A 6,000-nucleotide genomic window follows, 5' to 3' on the forward strand; every position below is an offset into this window, starting at 1 on the left:
GTTGAGATTAATAATGTCGGCGGTCCAACTTCGTTGTCGTCACGAGAAAAGTAACGTATGTTGTATAATGCATAATATACAAAACATATTATAATTAAATCTATAAACCAGGTTAAGTAAACAATCATAATATGTAACAGAAAATATTAACAATAACAATTAGTATAATTTTAAGCATAGGTATTCAGTAAGTATAATGTAACTAGGTCAAACTTAATATCTATATTACCGATAGTGTTTCGATTGTAAAATGTATATTTAAAGAATATGTGAAGACAGAAAATGGGTCAGTTGGTGAGAGTTGTGTGACTCGATTACCACTGACCATCAGTGTCAGAGACAGGTGGCGATCGTGTGACTCGCCACTGGACGTCAAAGTGTTTAATAAAAGTGCTTATAATTAATTTGTTCGTTTATTTGTGTACGTCGGTGATCGGCGTATATGACAAAGTGGCGCCCAACTCGTGGCTCGTGATTCTACGACCTGTGTGTGTGTGTACAGTATACACGGATTTTTTTTCCGAGAATTTTTGCGCGACTTGGTACCTCAACCTTGGCACTGCTTGTGTGTGTGTTATTTTTGATTCAAGATTTTTGTACCTATATGTGTGTACACGGATTTTTGAATTTACGTGAATTTATGCGTGATTTGGTTCCTCAACCTTTCCACAGCTTGTGGAATCTATATATACCTAGACGATATTTTTGACTCAACCATTATGTGTGTGTTCACTAAATTTTGCTTTTTTCGTGCATATATTCATGTTTCGGTACCTCAAGACTCAAGTATTTATTTTTTTTTACGTGTATTTATTTGGGTATATTGTCCCTTAGCACAATTTTCGCGAATACGAATTTTTATGTAAAGTGTAAATTCGATATTTTGACTTGATATGTACCTATTATATATTTATGCGATATTTTGACTTAGCGTGTATGTGCATTCATACAGCATTATTGCGTATTTTTGAGATTAGGTACCTACATTAATGTTCACATGTGTGAGTGACATAACTTTAAAGGTTCGTATTTAATATTTTTTTTTTTTTTTTTTTAATACCTATTTGATTAATAATAATTAATTATATATTCCTCATGCAAAATATAAATCTAGAGTTGCTAAAGTTATTTTTGTAGCTTAGTCGTAGAAAAAAAAATTCAAATTTAATAGTTTAAATATTTTAATTTTCATCAGCCATTAGATAGAAAAAAAAATTATAATGTCGTAATATAAATGAGGAACAATTTTTATTTTACAATAGAAACAAAAAATCTTAGAAAAAAATTCTGCGCATGAGAGATATTTTGATTTTGAGCTCAAATTTATTGCATTGCATTTTAATAATATCTTATTATATTCATTTAACAAATAATAAAAAATATTACTCAAAAATTGTCTTAATATATTATGAATAAAAATAAAAAAAGTGTGAATAAAAATAATATCTTCTATTTATTTTATCTTTTTAATGCATAATATACCTTATTATCTTTAATTCAATGATGTATTAGTATTAACTATGTTTTTTTTTCTGTCTATAATAATTATTAGGTTTTTAGAAATGTATAAGTTATATTTAGCTCATCAATTTACCAAAATATATTATCTAATGGAACTTTTAACATACCTATATCATAAATAATTACATAATAACACATACGTAACAATCAATATTGTAAGATTATAGCTCAATAATTTTATTATTGATCTAATATTTAATAATCAAAACTGCATTTTTCTCTAAAATGCTACATTTGTTTTTTTCCTTTCCTGTGTTAATTGTTTTATTATTGATGTTTATATTTTTGTAATTTTTAAATAAAACAAAAATGTTATTATCATACCTTTAGGTATGTTATTGGCTTATTGCAACATATTTCTCATTTCAATATGAAACTATCAGTTCAACAAATTGTTAAATTTTTGCCGTGTAAGCAAATTGCTATAATTACATATTTATAAGTAGGTAGGTATTATTATGTCATATAACTTTTAAATGACACCTTTATTTTACATCTTTAACAACATTTTATTATTTGTATACAAGAATAATGTAAAATTTAACTTCTATTGAAAATTTATATACCTATATTTTTTTTATTTTATCATTTGTAATTACTAATTATGTTGACACATATTTACTTTTACCTGATTGTTGACTTGGGTTTTATACTTTTATTTATCAATTACGTGTAGAATTGAATAGGTTTGCATATTTTTTTACCATGACATTGATAATTGTAATATGATTAAATGCATGTGACGAAGTAATAAACCAAGCGATTCAAACAAAAATCATCGTCCATCGCCGAAACACCAATACACAACAATGTTCGACCAATCTAAGGACTAGAACGAAGACTACTACATATATATTCAACGACCACTTCTTTGGTAGAAGACCATCAACTTCTATTTAATTGTATGTACAAAACCCATATGATGTAAATTTCATTCGCAACTGAAATAATTATTTAAAAATATGAGGACATATTTTATGTTACAAAGGGGTGTGTTATTGTATAATGCATAATATACAAAACATATTATAATTAAATCTATAAACCAGCTAGGTTAAGTAAACAATCATATGTAACAGGAAATTTTAACAATAACAATTAGTATAATTTTGAACATAGTCAGTAAGTATAATCTAACTAGGTCAAACTTAATATCGATATTACCGATAGTGTTTCGATTGTAAAATTTATATTTAAGGAATATGTGAAGACAGAAAAGGGGTCAGTTGACGAGAGTCGTGTGACTCGATTACCACTGATCACCAGTGTCAGAGCCAGGTGGCGATCGTGTGACTCGCCACTGGACGTCAAAGTGTTTAATAAAAGTGCTTATAATTAATTTGTTCGTTTATTTATGTATGTCGGTGATCGGCGTATACGACACGTATAACAAACTCGAGTAACTCGCAATAGAACGGCGTGTGCGTTGAGAATAATTATGTCTTTGGTATTATATCGTCGTCGTCAAGTGAAAAGTAACATATAAATTTCGAGTTACTCGTAATTAGTTGATGAGTGCGCCGAGTTTAATTATGGCGGCAGTCCGATGTCGTCATGTTTTTTTCGAGAAGAAACATAAAACAAGTTAGAGTTACTCGTAATAGTACATTAGTACGGCGTGCGCGCAGAGTTTAATTATATCGGCGGTTCGACGTCTTCTATGTCACGAGAAAAGTAACGTCTAACAAATTCAAGTAACTCGTCGCGTGACGATGACGACGAAGCCAAGAAGCATTGCTGACATAATTAATAACATTGCGCACGCCATATTATTGGGTGTAACGCGAATATATTATACGTTACTTTTCGTGTGACGATGATTACGTCGGACCGCTGGCAATCGAAATAATGTGTTTTGCATGCGACTTGTCGAAAGGGGAAAGACGTATCATTCGAGCCGATACAAATAAATTACCAATGCGATGACGCCGTAATATTATGAGTAACACTAACTTTTAATACGTTACTTTTCGCGGGACGTTAACGACGTCAGACCGCTTATATTAAGTTATGCATTATTTCGGTATAGTTATCTCATTTCATTATTGCCCGATGCCCTGCAATGAACAGATTGTATACAATGGCATCGTTGATATAAAAGTAGTATTATAATATATAGCTAGGAGGTATCTATGGATTTCTCTTATTGATTTAGTACAATATAATCCATGGCGATTGTCAAAGTCGTCGCGGAAGACGCAGTCGATTAAAGATTCTAACATTTCATTATTTCAGTTAGATAGCAAAGTAGACATGAACGAAAAACATCCTGTTTTCCGTTTAATCTTTTTTTTTTCATAAATCACATTATTTTTAGACTTCAATTCAGCAGTATCTGATGCGTTTCCATTTCAGCGTCGGAGTGCATACACGTCGCGGACTCTAACAAAGCCCAACATTATTGATATTTAAGGTAAATTTGTTTTAATACCAATTCTTTTGCGGCTTAATATTATAAAAGAATTGAGGTACACGTTCGTACACTTTTACAATGGTGATGTTTGCAAAGAGTTCTTCACCTATGCATTTGAAACTAAAAAAACTACAATAGGTACTTTAAACATACTTTATATTGTGAATTTTTCAAATATAATAAAATATTCCCTTGAACCCAAAACGTCAGACTTATTATGGTCTTTTACAATTTTTTAAGTAAATGCAAGACTGTCATATTTTGATATGTGGCTGTATTGCATACAGAAATTGATTTTCAGACATGCCAAAATATGACAGTATTGAATTTAAGCTATGTTTATTTTTATGTCATATATCCAATAATGTCAGTATTGAACTTTAAATTATTAATGAATAATAAAATATTATTAACTGTTAGTTTTTTTGAAATTTGATTAAAATTGTTGTGTAATAATTTATAATTGTACAGGTAATATACATGTATAAAGATTAAAATTAATCATTTAATAATTGTAGGTATTTAATCAATATCTTTAAAAATAATTTACTACAAACACAAAATTAAAATTAAATAATCTTTGTCCTTAAATCAATAAGCTTCTTTTTATGTATCAAAGTAACAAATAATATGACAAATTAAAAAAAATATTCTAAACTGATAATGACTATAAAATTATAAAATGCTTTTGAACAACAAGAGTAGGTACAAGACTATAGCATTATGTACAAATTTGAATAATTTATTATTATTTTAATAATATAGGTAATACTTGTTTGAAATACAATGTAAAAAAAATAGTTTACTCATTATAATTATCATGGCCTTATGTTTAATAATATTATGCTACCTATGGCTTTGAAAATAAATAAATAATAAGTCTAATTTATTATATAAATTAATCACCATCTCCATAGTTTTTTATAGTTCATTTTTATAGTTTCATAGTTAGTTATAAGTATTATCAATTTCAGATATTTTTAAGTTTTTATAAAAATTATAATAAGTATCTGGAATAAGTTTTGCTTTGCGCGATAAAATTAAATCTTTTTTATTTGTAAGATTCCAGGCTGTTCAATAAATGCAAATTTCATATGTAATGTATGTTTGATAATTTTATTTTTGAATTTCTATTTTTCTTTAAAACTATAATTTCTTGATAATTTGCTTGCTCATAAGTTGTTTAAATTTGTGTAAAAACAATTTATCAGGAAATTCTTTTTTAAATTTAATTAATTTAATATCTCTCTATAAAACCATTTGACCGATATTATTTTTATTAAAGTTGTTACAAAAATCTTTATTATGGCACCTTGCTCTAGTTAAAATGTCATCAAATTCTGATTTTAGACCTTTCTTATGATGTTCCTGAGCTTTTATTTTCCTTCCAGTCCTTGTCTTTAATACTATCATCAAAATCTTCGTTATCTATATCTGTAAACAGAATACAAACTGTGTTATAACATAAAGTTCATATAAACACGAGATCAAGATAAAATTATTATTTACTATTAGAGTCAGTTATTTTATCACACTAAGTTTCCATTGGCACCTACTAGCTCAATGAAATTTTGTGAACTTTCATTTGATTTGTTTGAATGTGTTATGTGTGGTTTTCAATGGTAAATCGTCTGAAAAAATATTATAATAATATAGCTTGTAAAAAATTGCAACTGTGTAGCTGCTAAGTACCTACTTACTGTTCTCATATTCTTGTACTTATCACTGACGGTGTAGTATTTAACCATCCAATATTACTTTATTTGTAATATTAAATCCTGCATTTATAATAGCTATTAATATTTTCATAGAACAATAACACAATTAAATTACAATTTATGGTTGATAAGGTTTTGTACATTAGAAATTATCAGAAAATGATTAATAGAATGAATTACATTCGGTATTTATTATGGTATATAATATTATACAAAATATATACAATAAGCCAACAACTGGCATAGATTAATATATTATTATCTATTTATACATTATATTTATAAATCATATTGCTTAAAAGTTAAACCATTTAAAATTAAATTAAATTTTTACAGATTTATAGGTAA

General features: G+C 27.5%; 1 long non-coding RNA gene across 1 annotated transcript; it reads right to left on the reverse strand.

Annotated features, from left to right (window-relative positions):
• Nucleotides 1-5,095: 5,095 nt before the first annotated feature.
• On the reverse strand, nucleotides 5,096-5,792 carry LOC149054912 (uncharacterized). The gene is made up of 3 exons (XR_016192010.1): nucleotides 5,635-5,792; nucleotides 5,444-5,565; nucleotides 5,096-5,368 (listed from the first exon to the last, which is right to left on the reverse strand). It is a non-coding gene; the product is annotated as an uncharacterized LOC149054912 (long non-coding RNA).
• Nucleotides 5,793-6,000: the final 208 nt, after the last annotated feature.

This window comes from Diuraphis noxia, unplaced genomic scaffold (assembly GCF_037042655.1).
Source record: "Diuraphis noxia isolate RWA-SAM2 unplaced genomic scaffold, SU_Dnox_SAM2 contig0005, whole genome shotgun sequence".
NCBI classification, from domain to species: Eukaryota; Metazoa; Arthropoda; class Insecta; order Hemiptera; family Aphididae; genus Diuraphis; species Diuraphis noxia.